The 22,240-nt window shown below is 50.2% G+C and overlaps 2 non-coding genes across 2 annotated transcripts; both read right to left on the reverse strand.

Moving 5' to 3' along the window:
• Positions 1 to 16,521: 16,521 nt before the first annotated feature.
• TRNAI-UAU lies at positions 16,522 to 16,615 on the reverse strand. Its single transcript has 2 exons — positions 16,578 to 16,615; positions 16,522 to 16,557 (listed from the first exon to the last, which is right to left on the reverse strand). It is a non-coding gene; the product is annotated as a tRNA-Ile (tRNA).
• Positions 16,616 to 17,779: 1,164 nt separating this feature from the next.
• On the reverse strand, positions 17,780 to 17,851 carry TRNAQ-UUG. Its single transcript has one exon. It is a non-coding gene; the product is annotated as a tRNA-Gln (tRNA).
• Positions 17,852 to 22,240: the final 4,389 nt, after the last annotated feature.

The raw sequence follows: 22,240 nt of genomic DNA on the forward strand, positions 1-22,240 counted from the left end.
AATGATTCCTTCTGAGTCATTGCGTCTATTACCGTTCTCGAGGGCCAGCACGTGTTTCCCCCAGGGTGCTGACAACACGCACGGCAAGAACACACCCTTGTGCGCCTTTAGTGTTGCAACCTGCAACACTCAGGAATGAAATGAGGCATCTTTGCTCCTTCAAGGATCCCACGCCTCTCCCTTTATATCAGTCACAGCTCTGCCAAGCTGCTCCAACGACTCCCTCCATCATCCAGTTACAGCTGGACCTGGGCACGCCGCTGGAGGGCGTGCGGATAAATGCTGGGATTCCCATCTCTGAACACAACACAAACAGTGGCAAGTTCTCTTAGTCCTTCCTCATCTGTTATAAATTTGTAGATTTTATGGCCAAAGGGAGTACGGTTGTCTACTCTGACCTTCTGCATAACACCGACCGTAGCGTTTTCTGCTGTACCTTTTGTATTGAGTCGAACACCTTGCGTTAGACTAAATCATCACCCACAAAGGCATCCAGTCTTGACTTGAAGACTCCCAAGAGAAGGCGAATCCCGGTTCCTCGGTAGCACAGTAACCATTGCACCATCCTTACTGCACCATGGTCAGGGGTTAGAGGGCAGAGTGAAGGTGATGTTGCCAGGATGGTATGAACTTTCACACTTCATTTCCTGGTTTTCAGAGCTCTACAATTAGTCACTGTCCACGTTCTGGAAGGACACACGGCAGCCATTGGCAACCCTAAGTGAATTCCCTGAGCCTAGACTATCTTTTTTTTTTTTTTTTGGTTCAGGGTGTGAGTCTTCGCACCTTGTAAGCGTGTGACCAAGTGAAGTGTGCTGCCAGGTTCGAAAGTACAGACCAAGTCGTCATCTGCCAGTGGATATTAGAGCACTGTAAAATGTTGCTCTTAGCCCAGAAATTGTGGTTTCGATGGGCACAACGCCCCAGAGGAGCTCCTGCAGAATGCAGGAAAAATGCATCACACGCATCACATCCCTGAACCCCACCAACTCTTCCCACCTTCTGTGTGACTCTGTTTTTCGCTTGTCCTCTCTTTCTCGGAAAGAAGCAGGTGGTTTCCCTGCTGGCTGCCATCTTCACCTGCTAGGCCATGGAGCTACAGTCTCAGTGTTTTAAGGACTCCCCTGTGAGGATGATTGTCTGGCAGAGTGTTTTCCCAGCAGAGATGGGGTTTGTTTAATCCCTCTTTAAGCAGAACGGCCTACACGTTTGAGCCTCCTTGGCGCTAGCCTCAGCATATTGCTAGGTTAAAATGGCCTTGGGTTAAAATAATAATACATTTGTGAGCAATCCCCTTGAGCTCACCTGATATCCTTTCCCCATGCAGAGTTTCCAGTTTTCCCACCTGATGAGGTCTCTCAGCCTCAACAAGACAGAGACCCGTGGGTCCCAGATCTCCATGATTCAGAGGAAAGCGAGATCCTGAGCGGTACCTGCCCAAGGGAGGAATCATTCAGCCAATTCGAAATCTGTCCGTGGCTGAAGGAAACAGCTGAAATGCCCGACAGAGTCATTGGGAGTTCTCCGAGTTCAGGATTGTCCCCAGCAGGTATGTATCCTCCGGGCAGATGTCGCTCGTGACTTCCTACCTATCCTGTGCGACACCTGGCAGTAGCTTCCTCCTTCACCTCCCTTCCCCTGAGTGCTTCGATGGGATTTACAGGCAGAATTGATCCCCCCTACCCCGTGGGAAAGAATTTTGGGGAAATTCAGTCCCTGAGTTATGTCCATCTTTCCAGCCCTTCTTTGGTTGACCAGGATGGTGATAGTGACCATGAAATGCTCAGGGAGATTAGAGAGGCTGTAAAAATAATCTCAGTAATGGGACATTTCAGCTATCCCCATGTTGAGTGGGTCCATGTCACCTCAGGCCGGGATGCAGAGAGAAAGTTTCTGGACACCATAAATGACTGTTTCTTGAAGCAGCTAGTCCTGGAACCCACCAGAGAAGAGGCAATCCTTGATTTAGTCCTAAGTGGAGCCAAGGATCTGGTCCAAGAGGTGAATGTAGCTGGACCACTTGGTAATAGCGCCCATAATATAATTAAATTCAACATCCCTGTGGAAGGGGGAAAACACCAAAGAACTCCACCATAGTAGCATTTAATTTCAGAAAGGGGACCGGCACCCACATGAGGATGTTGGTTTACCAGAAATTAAAAGGTACGGTCTCAAAAGAGAAATGCAAACTGCATGGAAACTTAAAAACACGACAGTGGAAGCCCGAATTAAATGTGTCCTAAATTTAAAAAACAAACAAACCTAGTAAGGCGACCAAGAAAGTGCCGCCGTGTCTAACCTACGAAGTAAAAGAAGCTGTTAGAGGCAAAAAAGGAAGTAAAATCCTACTGAGGAAAATAGAAAGGAACAGAAACTGTGGAAAGCCACGGGAACCGTGCCTTTGTGGGTCACAACTGACAATACCCAAATTCAGGACAAACTGCTGAGAAATAGGCCAGAGATACCCCAAAACAGGAGGTTATTTTCCCCTGAGAGATACCAGACCAGCAACAGAAGTAAACTTTCGTTTCACCACACTGGGTAACAAGAAGGCAGAACAGTAGTTTCCTTGGGAATTCCAGTCCCTTGTGTCACCAACAAAAACACTAGACTAGAAATGAGTGGTTCTTTAAAACCAATTTCATCAAATAAGAGGTTCTTCTGATCCCAAAGGACTAGCCCCACACACGGGTCAAATCAGATCTTACCCAAAAATCACACTGCTGCTAATCCTTTAGGATCTAAAATCTAAAGGTTTATTTATAGAAAGAAAGAAGAGAGTTAAGGATCATTAAAAAGGGATAGAGAATAAGATAGAGAATATCTTATTGCCCTTATATAAATCCATGGTACGCCCATATCTCGAATACTGCATACAGATGTGGTCTCCTCATCTCAGAAAAGATATACTGGTACTAGAAAAGGTTCAGAAAAGGGCTACTAAAATGATTAGGGGTTTGGAGAGGGTCCCATATGAGGAGAGATTAAAGAGGCTAGGTCTCTTCAGCTTGGAAAAGAGGGGACTAAGGGGGGATATGATAGAGGTCTATAAAATCATGAGTGATGTTGAGAAAGTGGATAAGGAAAAGTTATTTACTTATTCTTGTAATACAAGAACTAGGGGTCACCAAATGAAATTAATGGGCAGCAGGTTTAAAACAAATAAAAGGAAGTTCTTCTTCATGCAGCGCACAGTCAACTTGTGGAACTCCTTACCTGAGGAGGTTGTGAAGGCTAGGACTAACAGCGTTTAAAAGAGAACTGGATACATAACATGGAGGTTAAGTCCATGAATGGCTATTAGCCAGGATGGGTAAGGAATGATGTCCCTAGCCTCTGTTCGTCAGAGGATGGAGATGGATGGCAGGAGAGAGATCACTTGATCATTGCCTTTAGGTTCACTCCCTCTGGGGCACCTGGCATTGGCCACTGTCGGTAGACAGGATACTGGACTGGGTGGACCTTTGGTCTGATCTGATACGGCCGTTCTTATGTTCTTGGTTCAGACTTGTAGCAGTGATGGAATAAACTTCTGGCTTGATAAGTCTCTGGCTGCTTCTAGATAACTGGACGGTCCTCAGTCCCTGAGTCCCATCAGTATAAGTCCATAGTCCAGAGGTTTGAGTAGGAACAGAGTGGAGCAGGATAGAGACACGGTGGAGGTGTTTCCAAGGCCTTTTATAGCTTCTGCCACGTGGAGGGAAACCCATGGCTTCAAACAAAGCCCTCTGCACAGCTAGTGGAAAATTACAGGTCCAAGATGGAGTTTGGAGTCACGTGGCAATGCCTGACTTCACTTAGTCCTGGCAGGAAAGTCTATTAAGAATAGGGTGCTCAAGGCAGGACTAATCCCCAGATAGATTTTTGCCCCAAATCCCTAAATGGCCCCCCTCAAGGAGTCAGCTCACAACCCTGGATTTAGCAGGCCAATGCGCAAACCACTGAGCTGTCCCTCCCTCCTTTAATGGGCCACGCAATTTGCATAGTCCCTCCAGGATGTGCTGGCTAACTACCATGTGGGAGTTACCCCAGGAGCAAACGTTTGAAATACAGGTAGAGCCAATATTCATAACTACATGCATGCTAAGAGCATAATCATCTTCAGCAAACCATAGCCTTTCCAAAGACATCTTCCGTGCCCCATTTTGTAGAAGATTGGTTGCAAAGCTCTAACAACAGTGGTTGCAACAATGACCTATATGGTCATAGTTTAATCAGAGAACGTCACAGCCACGGGTAAAAATATAACCCGGCAGGCCAAAAAAGAATTTGCAGAGCAGCTAGCCGAAGACTCAAAAAGTAACAACAACAAAATTTTGAAGCATGCCAGAAGCAGGACGCTTGCTAAACAGACAGGGGGACCACTGGCCGATTGAGGTATTATAACAGCACTCAAGGATGATAAGGCCATTGTGGAGAAACTAAATTAATTCTTTGCGTCAGTCTTCCCTGCAGAGATTGTGAGGGAGATTCCCAGACCTGAGCCATTCTTTTTAGGTGATAAATGTGAGGAACTGTCCCAGATTGAGGTGTCATTAGAAGAGGTTTTGGAAAAAATTATAAATTAAACTACAGTAAGTCCACAGGATCAGATGGGATTCACCCAAGAGTTCTGAAGGAAGTCAAATGTGAAATTGCAGAGCTGCTGACTGTGGTATGTAAGCTATCACTGAAATCAGCTTCTGTACCAGATGACTGGAAGATAGCTAATGCAATGCCAATTTTTTTAAAAAGGCTCCAGAAGTGATCCCAGCAATTACAGGCCAGTAAGCCTAACTTCCATATCGGGCAAATTGGTTGAAACTCTAGTAAACAGAATTATCAGACTCATAGATGAACATGATTTGTTGGGGAAGAGTCAACATGGCTTTTGTAAAGGAAAATCATTCCTCGCCAATCTACTAGAATTCTTTGAGGGAGTCAGCCAGCATGTGGACAAGGGTGAGCCAATGAATCTAGTGTTCTTGGATGTCCGAAAGCCTTTGACAAGGTCTCTCATCCAAGGCTCTTAAGCAAAGTACGCTGTCATGGATTAAGAAGGATCTGGTTAAAAGAGAGGAAACAAACCAGGAATAAATGTTAAATTGTCAAAATGGAGAGAGTATCAGAGGGGTAGCCATGTTAGTCTGGATCTGTTAAAGCAGCAAAGAATCCTGTGGCACCTTATAGATTGACTGACGTTTTGCAGCATGAGCTTTCGTGGGTGAATACCCACTTCGTCGGATGCAAGTAGTGGAAATTTCCTGGGGCAGGTATATATATGCAAGCAAGAAGCAAGCTAGAGATAACGAGATTAGATCAATCAGGGAGGATGAGGCCCTGTTCTAGCAGTTGAGGTGTGAAAACCAAGAGAGGAGAAACTGGTTCTGTAGTTGGCAAGCCATTCACAGTCTTTGTTTAATCCTCAGATGATGGTGTCAAATTTGCAGATGAACTGAAGCTCAGCAGTTTCTCTTTGAAGTCTGGTCCTGAAGTTTTTTTGCTGCAGGATGGCCACCTTAAGATCTGCTATTGTGTGGCAAGGGAGGTTGAAGTGTTCTCCTACAGGTTTTTGTGTATTGCCATTCCTAATATCTGATTTGTGTCCATTTATCCTTAGAGACTGTCCAGTTTGGCCAATGTACATAGCAGAGGGACATTGCTGGCATATGATGGCGTATATTACATTGGTGGACGTGCAGGTGAATGAACCGGTGATGGTGTGGCTGATCTGGTTAGGTCCTGTGATGGTGTCGCTGGTGTAGATATGTGGGCAGAGTTGGCATCGAGGTTTGTTGCATGGATTGGTTCCTGAGCTAGAGTTACTATGGTGCGGTGTGCAGTTACTGGTGAGAATATGCTTCAGGTTGTCTGTGGGCGAGGACTAGCCTGCCACCCAAGGCCTGTGAAAGTTTGGGATCATTGTCCAGGATGGGTTGTAGATCCCTGATGATGCGTTGGAGGGGTTTTAGCTGGGGACTGTATGTGATGGCCAGTGGAGTCCTGTTGGTTTCTTTCTTGGGTTTGTCTTGCAGTAGGAGGCTTCTGGGTACACGTCTGGCTCTGTTGATCTGTTTATTTCCTCGTGCGGGTACTGTAGTTTTGAGAATGCTTGGTGGAGATTTTGTAGGTGTTGGTCTCTGTCTGAAGGGTTAGAGCAGATGCGGTTGTACCTCAGTGCTTGGCTGTAGACAATGTATCTTGTGGTGTGCCCGGGATGGAAGCTGCAGGCATGAAGGTAGGTATAGCGGTCGGTAGGTTTTCGGTATAGGGTGGTGTTAATGTGACCATCACTTATTTGCACCGTGGTGTCTAGGAAGTGGACCTTCCGTGTAGATTGGTCCAGGCTGAGGTTGATGGTGGGGTGGAAGCTGTTGAAATCGTGGTGGAATTTTTCCAGAGTCTCCTTCCCATGGGTCCAGATGATGAAGATGTCATCAATGTAGCGTAAGTAGAGAAGGGGCGTGAGTGGACGGGAGCTGAGGAAGTGTTGTTCCAGATCAGCCATAAAAATATTGGCATATTGTGGAGCCATGCGGGTGCCCATAGCGGTGCTCCTGATCTGGAGATATATATTGTCATCAAATTCGAAATAGTTGTGTGTGAGGATAAAGGCACAGAGCTCAGCATCATCAGGGATAGTGTTCCTGACAGCTTGTATTCCATCTGTGTGTGGGATGTTTGTGTAGAGAGCCTCTACATCCATGGTGGCTAGGATGGTGTTTTCTGGAAGGTCACCAATGTAGTTTTCTCAGGAAATCAGTGGTGTCACGGAGGTAGCTGGGAGTGCTGGTGGCATAGGGTCTGAGTAGAGAGTCCACATATCCAGACAGTCCTTCAGTGAGAGTGCCAATGCCCGAGATGATGGGGCGTCCAGGATTTCCAGGTTTGTGGATCTTGGGTAGTAGATAGAATAACCCTGGTCGGGGCTCTAAGGGTATGTTGATTTGTTCTGGTGTTAGTGTAGGGAGTGTCCTGAGTAGATGATGCAGTTTCTTAGGCCTGGTCTACACTGTGGGGGGGTGGGGGGAGAGTTCGAACTAAGGTACACAAGTTCAGCTACGCTTGCGTAGCTGAACTCGAAGTACCTTAGTTTGAAGTACTTACCCGTCCTGACGCCGCGGGATCGAAGTCCGCGGCTCCCCCGTCGAACGGCGGTGGCGGAGTTCCGGAGTCGACGGGAGCGCGTTTGGAGTTCGCTATATCGCGTCTAGATGAGACGCGATATATCGAACTCCGAGAAGTCGATTGCTACCCGCCGACCCGGGTAGTGTATTCCTCAGTGGGATCTGAGGTAAGTGGCCTGTAGAATTTGGTATTGGAGAGTTGTCTGGCGGCCTCCTTTTGGTAGTCAGACCTGTTCATGATGACTACAGCACCTCATTTATCAGCCTCTTTGATTATAATGTCAGGATGGTTTCTGAGGCTGTGGATGGTATTGCGTTCTGCACGACTTAGGTTATGAGGCAAGCGATGTTGTTTTTCCACAATTTCTGCCTGTGCACGTCGGCGAAAGCATTCAATGTATAGGTCCAGACTGTCATTTCGACCCTCAAGAGGAGTCCATGTGGAGTTCTTCTTCTTGTGCTGTTGGTGGGAGGGTAACTGTGTATCAGTGTGCTGTTCAGTGTTGTCCTGAAAGTATTCTTTGAGTCGGAGACGGCAAAGTAGACAAAAGATTGCGTTTGAGCACATAATATGGCCTTGGGCCTTTGATGTTTCCTTCCACAGGCACACCATTTACTTCCGCTACCTCCTCCCTCATGTTTGCATATAACGGATCATCGGCCTGGTCCTGCCCAAAAGTCTCACGTGCAGTACCGAACTGACCTAATTCTAGGGGGCCTATTTCTACTCTTCCCCCTGGGGTGCTCCCACTTGGGCTAGGAACCGCCTCCGAGTCTTCCTTGGCCTGAATTATCTCCTGGTCTCCTGAGCGGGTTCGCCTACCCACAAGGGAAGTTTTTTGATTCTCTGCTAGAATCCTGGTCCCTAATCTTTTATCTGCCCTTTGTTCTCGCCTAGACTTTCGGGGTTTCCCAGGGGCTGAGAATAACTCTGGAGCAAATTCGGCAAACATTGGGGTGAGGCTATCTGTAGTTGCCTCTGTCTCAGCCTGGGGGTTGCTACCCTCCCCTGGCTCTATTGGGGTAAGTAAGCTCTCAAACCCGGGGAAGTCTCTACCAATTAAAACAGGGTAGGGGAGCTTGGGGACCACCCCTGCAGAAACCCTGGTAGTATTCCCCTGGATCTCAATCCGTACCGGAATTGTAGGGTAAAAATTCACAGTGCCATGTATGCACGTTACCCCTGTGGTTTTGGCCCGGGTTAGTTGGTCTGTTCCCACCAACTTCCCTGAGACCAGCGTGACAGCACTCCCGCAATCTATTAATGCTATGGTCTTTATACCATTCATTTTTACTTGTCTGGTATATCCATGTGAGGTCATTGTGACCCCTACCAGGCCGATTAGGCCACATTGCTCCCCGTAATCCCCCAGATTACGCTGCGTAGGTTCTTCCTTGTTGGGGCATTGGGCTGCTATATGCCCCAATTCCCAACACTCATAACACCGCCCCCTTACTCCGGTTGTCACCCTCTGCCTGGGGCTATTTGGCCGGCCCCCCACCTCTTTTCCCAACCCCCCAGGTCCCTTCCTGGCCTCGAGCCATTCCTCGGTGTCTTTCCTCCCAGTTACAGTTCTCCTATAGTTCTCAACAGCCCGGGGCCTTGGGTTTGGGGTTGGCTTCCTGGATTGCCGTGTCTCCCTGCCTGGGATCTAGAACAGTTCACGGGCTGCCAGCTGTCTTTCCACGAGGGAGACCAACTCATCATAGGTAGAGGGATCATTCTGGCCAACCCAAGACCTGAGACCTGGTGGTAGCCCCCTCATATACCGGTCCAATACCAGGACCTCCATCATCTTCTCAGAGCTAAGGGCCTCAGGGCGCAGCCATTTCTGGGTCAGGTGTATCAGGTCAAACAAGTGTGATCGGGGTGTCTTGTCCTCCGTATACCGCCACTCATGGAACCTCTGGGCTCGCAATGTCGTTACTCCGAACCTGGCCAGGATCTCTGCCTTCAGCTGGGAGTAATCTGCTGAAGCCTCTGCAGCCATATCGTAGTTGACCTTCTGGGCTTCCCCACACAGGAATGGGGAAAGGATACCAGACCATTGATCTCGGGGCCAGGCCTCCCGCAGGGCTGCTCTTTCAAAAGCCAGGAGGTATGCCTCCACATCATCCTCCCGTGTCATTTTCTGTAGGCAATGGCTAGCCCGTATGGTCCGGGTCCCTTCACAGTTGCGATTCTGCTCCATAAGGGCCTTCATCTGGTTCACCAGGTCTTTCAGCAGGGCTTGGTCTTGAGCAGCCTGACTCATCAACAGATGATTGGTCTCCTGCTGCATTCTAGTCGCCTCCTGTTGCGCGATTGCTTGGACCCGGGTAGCCTCCTGCTGGGCCGCGGTGGCTTGTATAAGGGCCTTGATCACGTTGTCCATCTTAAGGAGGGGAACGTTTTGCCTAACCCTGGTCTAAGTCCCCAGCGCACAGATCCCACTCCTGACACCACGTGTGGCAAATTGCCGGTACTGTTATGCTGGTTCTCGCGCTCTCTCTTCGTTGGGGAAGGTGCAGGGCGCCATTGCTTGCCTCTGAATCGGTATTTTAGTTACCCCACTAGTGTCCTTGAGGAGGGGATTGGAGAGGGAGGGACTTGGGCCCGCCCTCTTCTCCAGGTCCCAGCCCAGGGGCCCTGAGGTTAGTGGTGAACCACTTGAACTGGCGGTTCCTTCCCCTGGGCCACTTCCCTCTCCTGTCCTTCAGCTTGTGGAGGGGCTTCTTGCCCTCCTTCTACACAAGCCAGGTGCCCCTTACCTAGGGTTTTTGGATTTCTCAGCCCACTGCAGCACTCCTTCAAACTTTCCTTTTGTCTCTCTTCAAAACTGCTCTCTGCTCCAACCAAACCTTCCTGCTCCAACTCCCACACTGTCTGACTGAAGCAGGGTTTTTTATCACCTGACTGACTGCTGGTGCTCTAATTGGCTTCAGGTCCTCTAGTCCTGTTCCAAACCTTCCTCCCCTTGCAGGGAATAAGGCTCCCTGCTAACACTCTCCTGCTGCCCTCTGGCCATGCTGTATCACAATACCAATATGATGAAATTGCAATGAATCGTGCTATATATACCATGTAAGGAGTCAGTGAAAATGTTATGAGTTTCCAAGTATGATAATCTTGTTTCTATCTTTGTATTGTGAGTTACAGATATGTAGGGTATATCTGTTTTCCAGACTTGTGTAGTGTTTCTGAGTGACACCCCCAGACATATTGGCATCAGCGCTGCCCAGCCTGTTCGATGGCCCAGCCAGGGTCATCAGCCATACAATGAACCCATGGAAAGGATTAAGGGGATACACCTATTGAGTCAGCAAGACATGCAGGGTTATGCCTGTTGTGGCAAATTGCCGTCACTATTATGATCGGTCTTGTGCTTTCTCTTCTTTGGGGAGGGGCAGGGTTCAGGGCACCATTTCTTGCCCCTGAATTGGAATATTAACTGCCCCACTAGTGTCCTAGAGGAGGGGAGTGGAGAGGGAGGGACATGGGCCCGCCCTCTACTCCAGGTCCCAGCCCAGGGGCCCTGAGGATAGTGGTGAACCACATGAACTGATGGTTCCTTCCCCTGGGCTACTTCCCGCTCCTACCCTTCAGCTTGTGGGGGCTTCCTGCCCTCCCTCTCTACAAGCCAGGTGCCCCTTACCTAGGGTCTTGGACTTCTTAGCCCACTGCAGCACTTCTCCAAACTTTCCTCTGCTTCCCTCCAAACTGTTCTCTGCTCCAACACCTTCCCTGTCTGATTGGAGCAAGGGTCTTTATCAGGTGACTGACTGCAGGTGCTCTAATTGGCTTCAGGTGCTCTAGTTAATCTATAGCAAACTTTCTTCCCTCTACAGGGAATAAGGCTCCCTTCTAACCCTCTCCTGCTACCCTCTGGCCACGCTGTATCACACTGTGTACTGAGAACTCCAAGGCTTTTCCATGCCATGTGCTGTGAAGCTTGTGTTTGGGACACAGGAATTAGAAGCCACTTGGCAAAAGGAATATAAAGGGCAGCTGCATCATCTCCATTTTGTCTTCAATCCCTTTTCCTACCTCTGGAGCAACTTCTCTACAAACTGAAGGCTTGAACAAAGGACTGAATAATGTGGACGTTTACCAGAGAGCCTTTCAAGCCAGAAACTCACCAATACTGCTAAGAACCAGATGTATAGATTTCTGAATGTGTCTGACTGTTTTCCCATTTAACAACTCCCTTTTTCTTTCTTTCTTTCATAATAAACGTTTAGTTCAGATGCTTTCTTGCTTATAAACCTTTAGTTTAGATGTCAGTGATTGGCTGGCATCGTAGTATTTTGAGTAAGATCCAAACCTATACTGACCTGGTAATGTGGCTGACTCTGGGGTCAGAAGAACACTTTGTTTATGTGAGCCGGGTTTTTAAATAACCTCTCACTGTGCTGGACCTAGGTGCTGATTGGGAGCCAGAGAACTGGGATGCAATAAAGGGGGCCGTGTGATTTCTTTTTTCAGTTTCTCGATAGCCAGTGTGGGGGATCAGAAGCACAGTTTGTGACTGGTCGGTGAGTTTAACTTCTGTGTTAACCACCAGTTTGGGGAGCCTCTGCTCTCCCTTTTTCAGCCTACCATGGTCTTGGCATTTTCAGTGAGGACTAGCCCAGGCACACCGGGTCACACTAAGTATTAAAGTTAAATTAATAGAATGTTTTTTATGAGAAAGTTTTATGAAATCAACGGAACTCCTTTGTTTTCTTTCATCTGAGCAGGGTTTCCGTTTTCCAAACCTGATGTGATCTCCCAGCTGGAACAAGGGGAAGAGTCATGGGTCTCAGACCTGCAGGGTTCAGAAGGAAAACAGACCCCGAGATCTCCCTGCAGAGGTGAGGAAACATTAAACCAACTCTGAGTGTGCAAGTGCCTGAAGGAAACATCTGGGATGCCCTACAAAGCCCTTGAGAGGTCTCTCAGTTCATTATTGTTGCTGGCAGGGGTCATATCCTCAGGGTAACTATAGCTCATGGCTTCCCGTAGATTCTAGCAGACACCAGGCAGTAGCTTCCTCCCTTCCCCCTGCGTATTTGGATGGCATTTGAAAGCCAGATTGATCCCCTCCTCTCTCCTGTTTTGGGGAAGAGTATGGGGGAGTTCAGTTTGTGATTTTTATTTGTCCTCCCTCCAGCACTTAGTTTGTTTTGGCTTTTCACTTTTCATCCCTGTTTGAGGTTTCTGTCTCTATCACAGCAGGTGATGCAATGGCATGTGAGAAAGAGGAGCAAAATTCTCAGCAGAAAAATGTTCAGCAAGCAGATAAACACAGAGCATTATTGCAAAGATCAAAAAGCCATGTGTCCAGGAGTCATGAGGAGGAAAAATCCTGTGAGATTCAGCACAGACCAGAAAGAGAACAAGGAAACCAGCTGGGGGTGAAAATGGGTAAACGTATTTCCTCTCAGGGAACTCAGAAGGACCTCAAGGAAACCGCAACAAAGCAGGAAATCATCATTGGAAAGAGAAAAAATACATGCACAGAGTGTGGAAAAAACTTATGTGACTACTCAGCCCTTCTTGATCATCAGAGAATCCACACAGGGGACAGGCCCTACGAATGCCGTGAGTGTGGGAAAAGCTTCACTCACAGATCAGCCCTTTCTGTTCATCAGAGAATCCACACAGGGGACAGGCCCTACAAATGCCGTGAGTGTGGGAAAACCTTCACTCAAAGATCAACCCTTTCTGTTCATCAGAGAATCCACACGGGGGAAAGGCCCTATGAATGCCGTGAGTGTGGGAAAAGCTTCACTCACAGATCAGCCCTTTCTGTTCATCAGAGAATCCACACAGGGGACAGGCCCTATGAATGCCGTGAGTGTGGGAAAACCTTCAATCGCCGATCAGACCTTTCTGAACATCAGAGAATCCACACAGGGGAAAGGCCCTATGAATGCAGAGAATGTGGGAAAAGCTTCACTCAAAAATCAGCCCTTCTTGCCCATCAGAGAATCCACACAGGGGACAGGCCCTACGAATGCCGTGAGTGTGGGAAAAGCTTCACTCACAGATCAGCCCTTTCTGTTCATCAGAGAATCCACACAGCGAAGAGGCCCTACGAATGCCATGAGTGTGGGAAAAGCTTCACTCAAAGATCAGCCCTTTCTGTTCATCAGAGAATCCATACAGGGAACAGGCCCTACGAATGCCGTGAGTGTGGGAAAACCTTCAATTGCAGATCAGACCTTTCTAAACATCAGAGAATCCACACAGGGGACAGGCCCTACGTATGCAGTGAGTGTGGGAAAACCTTCAAACGCAGCTCAGACCTTTCTAAACATCAGAGAATCCACACGGGGGAGAGGCCCTACATATGCAGTGAGTGTGGGAAAACCTTCAAACGCAGCTCAGACCTTTCTAGACATCAGAGGATCCACACAGGGGAGAGGCCCTATGAATGCAGTGAGTGTGGAAAATGCTTCCCTAGCAGCTCAGCCCTTTCTCAACATCAGAGAATCCACACCAGGGGAAAGGCCCTATGAATGCAGAGAATGTGGGAAAACCTCCTCTTGGCACTCAGCCCATATTAGCCATCAGAGAATCTGCAAGGGCAATGAACACCATAAAAACCTCTAGGGCTATCAATTTTTTTTCTTTAATACTTTTCCTGATTCCCACATAATAACTTTTTAAATCTGTTTGAACTGTTTGCAGCACCGTTATCCCTCAGCTTGGCCAGATGAGTGGCCCATTTATGCCTTTTGTAGTTTGCCTTATTTTGAGGTGGGTCCATTTGTCCTTTCTATCAACTCAATTATCCCACAAGTAACTGGAGTGTGCCCTTCCTATGAGGAACCAGGGAGCGTCACATTTATACCATTCCTCCTATTGCAAAGTTATTGTTAGAGTCGCCAGTGATACAGATTGTATCTTTGCCAGTTGTTCTCACGTTGCTCTGGGTTGTGCTGAAGAGCAGTTACATTGGGAATTTTTCATATTATAGTTAAATAAAGAGGAGCAGGAGAAAAAAGTGTCATTTCAGCCTCTGTGACACTGGAAGGAGAAGGGGTGGTTCAGAGATTCCCTCCTTCCTCACCACTCCACAACTGTTACATTTTGGCTTCTCTGTGCAGGGTTTATTTTCATCACATTCTATCCCTCCACTTCTCAAAATGTCATATGAGGAAGAGTTCTCAGCTGTCTGTGCTTGGAGATGGTGTTTTGATTTCTTTCCTCCTATATCAGAGTCGCTATGACTGGAGCTGAAAGTGTCAAAGACCTGGAAGGGGAATTTAAATGGATCCCAAACATAGTGTGATTATTTGGCGTTTAAATTCCAGGTTTCATCTATTGGTAAAGCCACTTCTGGCAAGAGGACTATTTTGTCCCCCTGTAAGCGTCCGGTGTAGGGGGCTCGGCCCTCTCAGGAGCGGCCGGGAACCAGGCTGCCTCACTACACGGCCTAAATCCCCAGTTCAGTCTCCAAAGGTCCAAGGGCTCAGACCCTCAGGCAGGGCTGAGGAAAAACAAACAGTCAACGAAGCCCAGCCCCTCAGTCGGGGCGGGGCAGCAAACAGCAGTTCTAGGCTCAGACCCTCAGGCAGGGGCTGAGCACACACAGTCAGTAATTTAAGCCCAGGCCCTCAATCAGTGCGGGGCAGCAAATCAGCAGTTCTAGGCTCAGATCCTTGGGCAGGAGCTGAGCTACACCAATAGTTCAGGGCTCAGGTCCTTGGCAGGAGCTGAGCTACACCAATAGTTCAGGGCTCTGGTCCTTGGCAGGAGCTGAGCAACAGCAATAGTTCAGGGCTCAGGTCCTTGGCAGGAGCTGAGCAACCAGCCGGTAAGTCCAGACTTCTGTCTGAGCGCTGGGGTGAGGGGGAGACTGCCACCCATGAGTGGGGTGGCAGGGGGGACACAGGCCCACCCACTCCACTGTGTCCCAGCTCGGGGCCCTAACAGCGGCAGTTAGTCTGCTGCTGTGTCGGTGGGGTCCTGACCGCAACACACCGACATCGGCTCACAGTCTACTGTAGCCAGACTGGGGTCAGCTACCCCCGGGCTACTTTCCATTTCCCCCTCCGTGGGTACCTGCTCAGTACTGGTGTCCGGCGCTGGGTCCCACACCATGGGCTCCTCGCCGTGCTGAGAGCCGGCTAGCTCGGGCTGCTCCTCAGGACTCGGGTCGGGGTTACGCTCGGGTAGCTCCTCGGGGTACCGGGCTCGGGGAAGGCTCGGCCAGTCCACTTCAGGATACCGGGCTCGGGGAAGGCTCAGCCAGTCCATTTCAGGATACCGGGCTCGGGGCGGGCTCGGTCCAGCAGGAGCTCGGTCAGGAGCATCTGTCCTCCCCGGCCGCCGGGCTGCAACTGAGCGCTGGGCCGGGGCTTTTATACTTCCTGTCCTGCCCCTTGACTTCCGGGGGATGGGGACAGGCGGCCGTGGCTCCGCCCACTGTGGCAGCTGTTCTGGCTCCTCCCTCTCAGGAGCGGCCGGGAACCAGGCCGCCTCACTACACCCCCATTATGGGATGCTGGGATACTTACAATTTTGTAAATAACATAACTGACTATTGAGAGAGTGCTGAGTGAAGCTGCTTTGAATGGACCAGAGGAGAATGTGATGGGAGAATCTCTTGTCCTGATTCTAAATAATCAGATGTAACCTGCTCTGGAATGTCTCTTGATATTTTCATTGTCATGTATTCTGTCTCTCTGTGATGTGGGTTTCTCTCTTTCCTGAAGGCTGTTTGCTCACCCAATTGGATATTAGTTCAGTTCGATAGGACGTAGCTCAGATTTATTGGAGAATTTAAGACAAATGACCATTTCCTAAAGTCCTCATTTGTCACTTCAGCTTTGCTTTTTCCCCACCCCTCCATGATGACACGGAGAAAGTTCAAGTGCAGTTCTGTCAACAGTGGAGAACTCTCCAATTTACTGCACATGCTAACAAAGAAACAGCCTCACGAAAATACACTAAAGATCCCTCAACATAACACCTGAAGGTGAAATATGAACAGAGACAAACCTTGTCAGCAAAGGCTCGTTTCCCAAACGATCCTCAAAATGTTACTAATTCCCACCCCTCGTCCACAGGAGCTCTGTGCAGTGTAACTGTTCTGCAGGCAGCTTCCCATTAAATGCTGTTGTGGGACATTCCCAGACCTGGAAATGTACCAACGACAGAATTTGAAGAGCAAACCTGGCTCCCCGCACCAGGCGGGATTTGAGTGTTTTGTCCCTGTCACTTAGTCTTTGTCAATAGTACAGACGCCAGGGGCAGGACTCCAGGCTCTGCTTGAGGGATCCTGGCACAGGGGCTGGGGGGGAGAAAGGATGGTAGATTCTGACCTGGAGAGGAGGTAATAAGTGAAGGGGCATTTTATTAGCCCTCCTGAGGGTCCCCAGGGCTGGAATTCTACATTCCACAGGCCAAATGAGGGGGTGACCCCACTTGGCTAATGAAAACCAGTGCTCCAGGTGAGGCTTGAACTCACAACCTCAGCATAGCTCCTATCAGCACTGCCCTATAAGTACTGTGCGCTAACCAATTGCGCCACTGGAGCACCTGTTAATTAGTGTTCTCTGAGACCCCCCCTAGCTTGATACAGGGAAGGAGTGACCCCAAAACATTCTCAGTGGGGCTGGGAGCAGGTAGCGACAAGTGTTGTACTTGGTGGGGTGGATTCTTCTTAAGGGTTCCAGGCCCCATTTCACCCTTTTGTTCTTCCCTGTGTAATAACAGAGCTGGTTAAGACTCAATGGAGAGTCTTGCTGCAGCCCAACAGATCTGAAATCACTGATAACCGGCTCTAAGCATTAGTCCTGCTTTGGGACAGTGTCTCTCATGGAAGAAACTGCCCAGTCTGCGCTAGCAGTGAGGCTCCCTCACTAACAGCTGAAATCAGGGAGAGCTGTGTGAAGTGCAGGGCCCCAGGGGTGCCTGAACAGGGCGGGACAACACCCCAGGGCTTTTAAACATGGGAGGGCTCCACCCTCACTCAGCTGCACAGAGGAGTTTTCATCCCCTATTCCTGCCTGTCACTGCCCAGCACCCCCTCTGGCACCATTCCTGAAGGTCACCCTGCCTCACTCTCTTCCTGTCATATTGGGTCCACCAACAACTCATGTAGGAGAGACAGCTCCTGTCCCTCATTGTTAAAGGTCAGGCCAGGCAACTAGGGGCAGAAGCCCACAGGTTTTTTTTTTCCTCCCTATTGCAAAGCCCAAGGACTCACCTTGGGGTACAGGCACCACTGTGCTCCCAGAACACAAGTTATCACTGTACAAAGAGGGATGAAAGGGCCTGCCAAAACCTGGGATCTTCAGTCTAACACTCTCCCAACTGAGCTACTTTGGCAGAGGAGGAGAGGTGCTGGGCTCCAGCCTGGGACTCTGCCTCCCTCCTGCCTAGCCCTGACTGTGAAGCCTGGCCCTGGCCCTCCTTCCTCTAAATGCCATGTGGACAAGAGGAAGAGTGTGGCAGCTACAGGGACCAAAGTTGTGGGCATCAGGTGAAGCAGCAAGAAGCAACCATATGATCAATCCACAGGAATCTCTAGCCAGACTGTTAAGTTCTAGGACCCCAACCTATAGCCGCCAGCCCAAAGACTTATCTCCAGTGGAGATCAGTCACCCAGCAGGAGGGAAAAACCTCACTCTGTACCTGAGAGAAGGTAGCCAAACACATTGAGCTCCAGTGCTTTGTAGCAAAGCAATGTATCCCCTTGAGGTCCCACTGAGATTTGAACTCAGATTCCAGGATTCAAAGTCTTGAGTGCTGCCCATTACACCATGGGACCTGCTGCTGTTTCATTTTCTAGACCCCTGTGACTCTCGGCTGGCTGGTTTGCACTCAACTTATTGCTTCCCACCATCAGCTTCCTCTCACAGGACTCTCTCTCCTCCTTCAGTGACCGTGGTCCTGCACTACCGGATCCACGGGTCCTGCCCTGAGTCCCTGCATCCCCCTGCTTTGTCTCCATTCCCTGCAGGCTGCAAAAATGTCAGGGGAGTCTGCTCCTCCCTTCCCTCAGTGCTCCCGCTCATATCAGCCAGCTGCAGCCTCATCTCCTGGAACTCGGGCAGCTGTTGCTTGATCCGATCGTACAGTCACACGCTGACTGGCTCCCCTGCCTGGATGGTTTTGTGGAAATCCCACAGGTGACACTGCAGGACTTGGCACTGTTGGTTTCTTTAATGTTGTGATGTTTCCCCAGCCGCCGGAACAAAGCCGCCAACTCCTCCCTCACCGACTCCCACCAATCCCCCTGGTTGCTGTAGGACCCTCTCATGCTTTCCCGTTCTGCCAGCACCGCCAGGCCTCGTCCCCCTGCTCCTTTATCTTGCAAGCTCTGGATGTTCAGCTTCCAATATCCTCTGCCCTGGGTCAGGGAATTGCCCACCTTGAGCACACGGTGAGAGCTGTGTGATCTGAACAGTCCATTGGCACCACCCTGCCCTGGGCTGTTGACGTGCTCTTCTTCACGGAAATCCGGTCAATGCGACTCCTGGCCTGTCCCCGCAGAAAGGTGTATCCCCTCTGTGGCTGGTGTGAGCTCAGGTCAGAGGAATAGGAGGCTACTGCCCACCCTCCACTGGTTCACTGTGCAGAAACACGTCCTCTAAGCCGACCTTGCTACAGACCTGCACCAGGTAGTGCTCATCGTAGAAGAGTTTCCTCTGATGGTCGGGAAAACAGGACCAGCAGTCCTCAGGCCGGTGCAACAATTGAAATCCCCCCCAACACCAAACACCGTGCGGTCTAGAAGAAGGGAGCCAGTTCCTTCATAGAACTTTCCTTTTACACCTTAACTGGGGACCATACACACTAATATAGCCATAACCAGTGCCATGGAGCACAAAGCCACCTGGTCCGAGCTCCACCACCTTCTGTACTCGCACCGCGAATGTGAAGAACAAGACTCCAACCCCATCATTCTTCCCTGGCCTGGAGGACCAGAGAGATGGGCCCTTCCTCCAATCACCCTCTGCCCATCAAGCTACCCTAGAGTTGTTAATGTGCATTTCCTGAACACCCACCATGGCCAAGCCCAGCTGCTCCAAGACACTGATCATCAAGTGCGTCCTCCTGGGCCCCCAACTCCCTTCCACAGGGCCACTTTCACACATGCCCCTTCCCTGGTACTGCCCTCCCTCAGCTGCACAGAAGAGTTTTCATCCTCTATACCTGCCCGTCACTGCCCAGCACCCCCTCTAGCACTCTCTTCCTGCCATATTGGGTCCACCAATAACTCACTTAGGAGAGACAGCTCCTGTCCCTCATTGTTAAATGTCAGGCCAGCAGCCCACAATATCTTTTCCTACTGCAGAGCCCAAGCTCAGGGACTCACCTTGGGTGCAGGGACCACTGTGCTCCCAGAAAACAAGCCACCACTGTGCAAAGAGGGATGACAGGGCCTGCCAAAGCCTGGGATTGAATGAGGAACCTTTAGATCTTCAGTCTAACGCTCTCCCAACTGAGCTACTTTGGCAGCTGTGTGGCAGTATTTTGGCCTGTTGCTTCTCGGCCCGAGATATTTTTGCAGCAGTTGCACACAAAAAGGACGTCATTGGGAGCGGCCCATGAAGACAAGACTCGCTTTTGCCTGCCTTGCTCAGCTTGACTTGCTGCCTCACCCTGTTCCTTCCCTAGTGCCGGGGTCGACCTGGTGGTGGAAGGGGACTGGGGGCCAGTGGCACGGGGAGGAAGTTGAGCTGGACCCTGAGCTAGACTAGACCCTGGCGGTGAGAGTCTGGCCACCACTTGCCGCCCCACCCTGTTGTCCTGGCTTCCCCCACTGGGCGTCATTTTGGGAGGGAAGTGGGGCTTCTGCCTCCCCTCCCCGATTTTCACACCGCAGAGGAGTGCGAACAGGAAAACGAACGGCTGCTCCACACCCCCACCGGAGGAACCCGGCGCCCTTAGCTGCTCCCCCTGCTCCCCCCCAGCCATGCTACTGAGTGGAAGCGTCCTGTGCCCATCACACAGAGATCGATCAATCAAAACCCTCTTCTGCCAGCACCAGGCCTCCTGCTTCTTACACTGGGCCTGCAAGCGAGGGGGTGGCTGGCTCAGCGCCAAGAGTCTAACCTGTGCGGCAGGAGGCGGCTGACGCCTGCAGCCTGCTGGGGAGCTCCCAGAAGTTATTAAGGGACAGAGACTCCTCAATGCCCTTAGTAACAAGGGTTTGGGGGTCACCGAGGCCCGTAAGGGGGTCACTATGTCGGCCTTATAGCCCTGGGTGTCAGGTCACTGTGCAGCTTTGATCTAGAGCTCGGATCCCAACAACCGACCAGCAGCCCACAGCCTCCCCCTGGGTCTGCCCCACCTGGTCACTCCTTACAGGCCGACCTTACCCCCCTTCCAGCCCCGGATTCGCCCCCTAATCATCCTACTGCCGCTCAGAGCCACAGCCGTGGAGGTGCTGAAGGAGGGAGGGGTGACTCTAGGGTGGGGTTCTTCTCTAAAGATGGCTGACAGAAAGGTGGTGCTCAGCTCTGTCAGCGACCTGCCCAGTTGCCTCGCTGCCAGGGGATGCAGACGTTTCTGTAAGGCCATTAAATGGGTATTTGGCTTCTGAATGAATGTGAGGAATGTGCAATCATGAGAGGGAATTTCCATCCCTCTTTTTGCTGCTCTTCAGGCCCCCAGTGGCCTAATGGATAAGGCATTGGCTTCCTAAGCCAGAAATTGTGGGTTCAAGTCCCATCTGGGGTGGAAAAACTCCTTCCTTCTTGTATATTGCAACAAAGCCTTGGTGTTATTTTCCCCAAGGAAGCTGGGAGACGTTTGAACCCAAAGTACTGGTTCTTGGGAGCAATCCCCCCGAAACAGCATCTTCCACTTGACAAATCCTTTCTAGACCCATCAGTAGCAAACACTTAATACTAGTGTTTGTCTGAGAATAGAAGGAAGGGGAGTGTTTACTCCGACACCTCAGTGAGTGAAACAGACAGAAAGAGCAAGGCTATCCTGAAAGAGAATGGATCTGTCTGGAGACAAAGCAGAACCTGAGAATGAGCAGCAGTGTGAAAAGAAGAACTTCAAATGTGTGTTAGGTGTTAGATAGGTTGGTCTGACAAATTTCAAGAAAATACCAATGCTCGTAGACTGATGCGGACACTGGCTGCTTCTGATCTTTTACTGAGAATTCATTGAGAAATTTTTTTCCTTAACTATGTTATGGAATATTGGGTGGGCTATGAAGGCACCATTCCTCCTGCTTTCACCCTTCGAGACAACACGGCTACATGGCATGCGGCCAATGCTCACCTTCCAGTCAACTGCTAGAGAAGACAACACAGACAGGGATGGCAGCAGGGCAGACTGGAGCTCCTCGGAGATGGTGGGACCAGGTCTCATCAATGGGGAGGTGGCCACCCCAGCATGCACAAGGCTGTGCCAGTAAGTGCGGCATGTGCTCCACGGTGCCCTTACTCCCTGCATGTGGTGGTGGAGGGCAGTTACTGAGTTCGGTTGGTTTGGGAAATTTAGGGCTTGGCTACACTTGCAGATGTAGAGCGCTGGGAGTTAAACCACAGCAGGGAAACCGCTGCCGTGTGTTCACACTGACAGCTGCAAGCGCACTGGAGTGGCCACATTAGCAGCTCTGGCAATGCCACAGAGAGCAGTGCACTGTGGTAACTAGCCCAGTGTGCAAGTGACTGCAACGTGCTTTTCAAATGGGGGACGGGGGTGGAGTGTGACAGGGAGTGTGTTGTGTGTACGTGGGGGGGAGTGACAGTGTGTTTGGGGGGCTGAGAGTGTGTCAGCATGCTGTCTTGTGTGTTCGAACAGCAGCAGACCCCTACCTCCCCTCATACACACTCACAACAGCAGCAGCATTCCACACTAATGGTTGCTTTGTCCCAGAGCAGATAAGCAGCCGGCTGTCAGAAACGGAGCTTTGAAAGGGGATATCCGCATGCCTGCAGCCGATTTCAAAACAATGACCAGAGTGGGCACTTGACTTCAGGGGTTTATGGGACATTTCCCGAGGCCAAACACAGTGCAGTGATGCAACACGTCGTCCACACTGATGCCCGGGTATTTCAGCAGGGCTCAGCAAGCTTTATGCTTCCCATGGAGGTGGATTACCAGGAGCGCTCCAGCTGCACAGCCCAGGTGCTCCATGTGCCTTGCGAGTGTGGACACCTCAGGAGTTAGGGCACCCGGGGCTGCTTTAATG

Source organism: Mauremys reevesii, linkage group 12, assembly GCF_016161935.1.
Source record: "Mauremys reevesii isolate NIE-2019 linkage group 12, ASM1616193v1, whole genome shotgun sequence".
NCBI classification, from domain to species: Eukaryota; Metazoa; Chordata; order Testudines; family Geoemydidae; genus Mauremys; species Mauremys reevesii.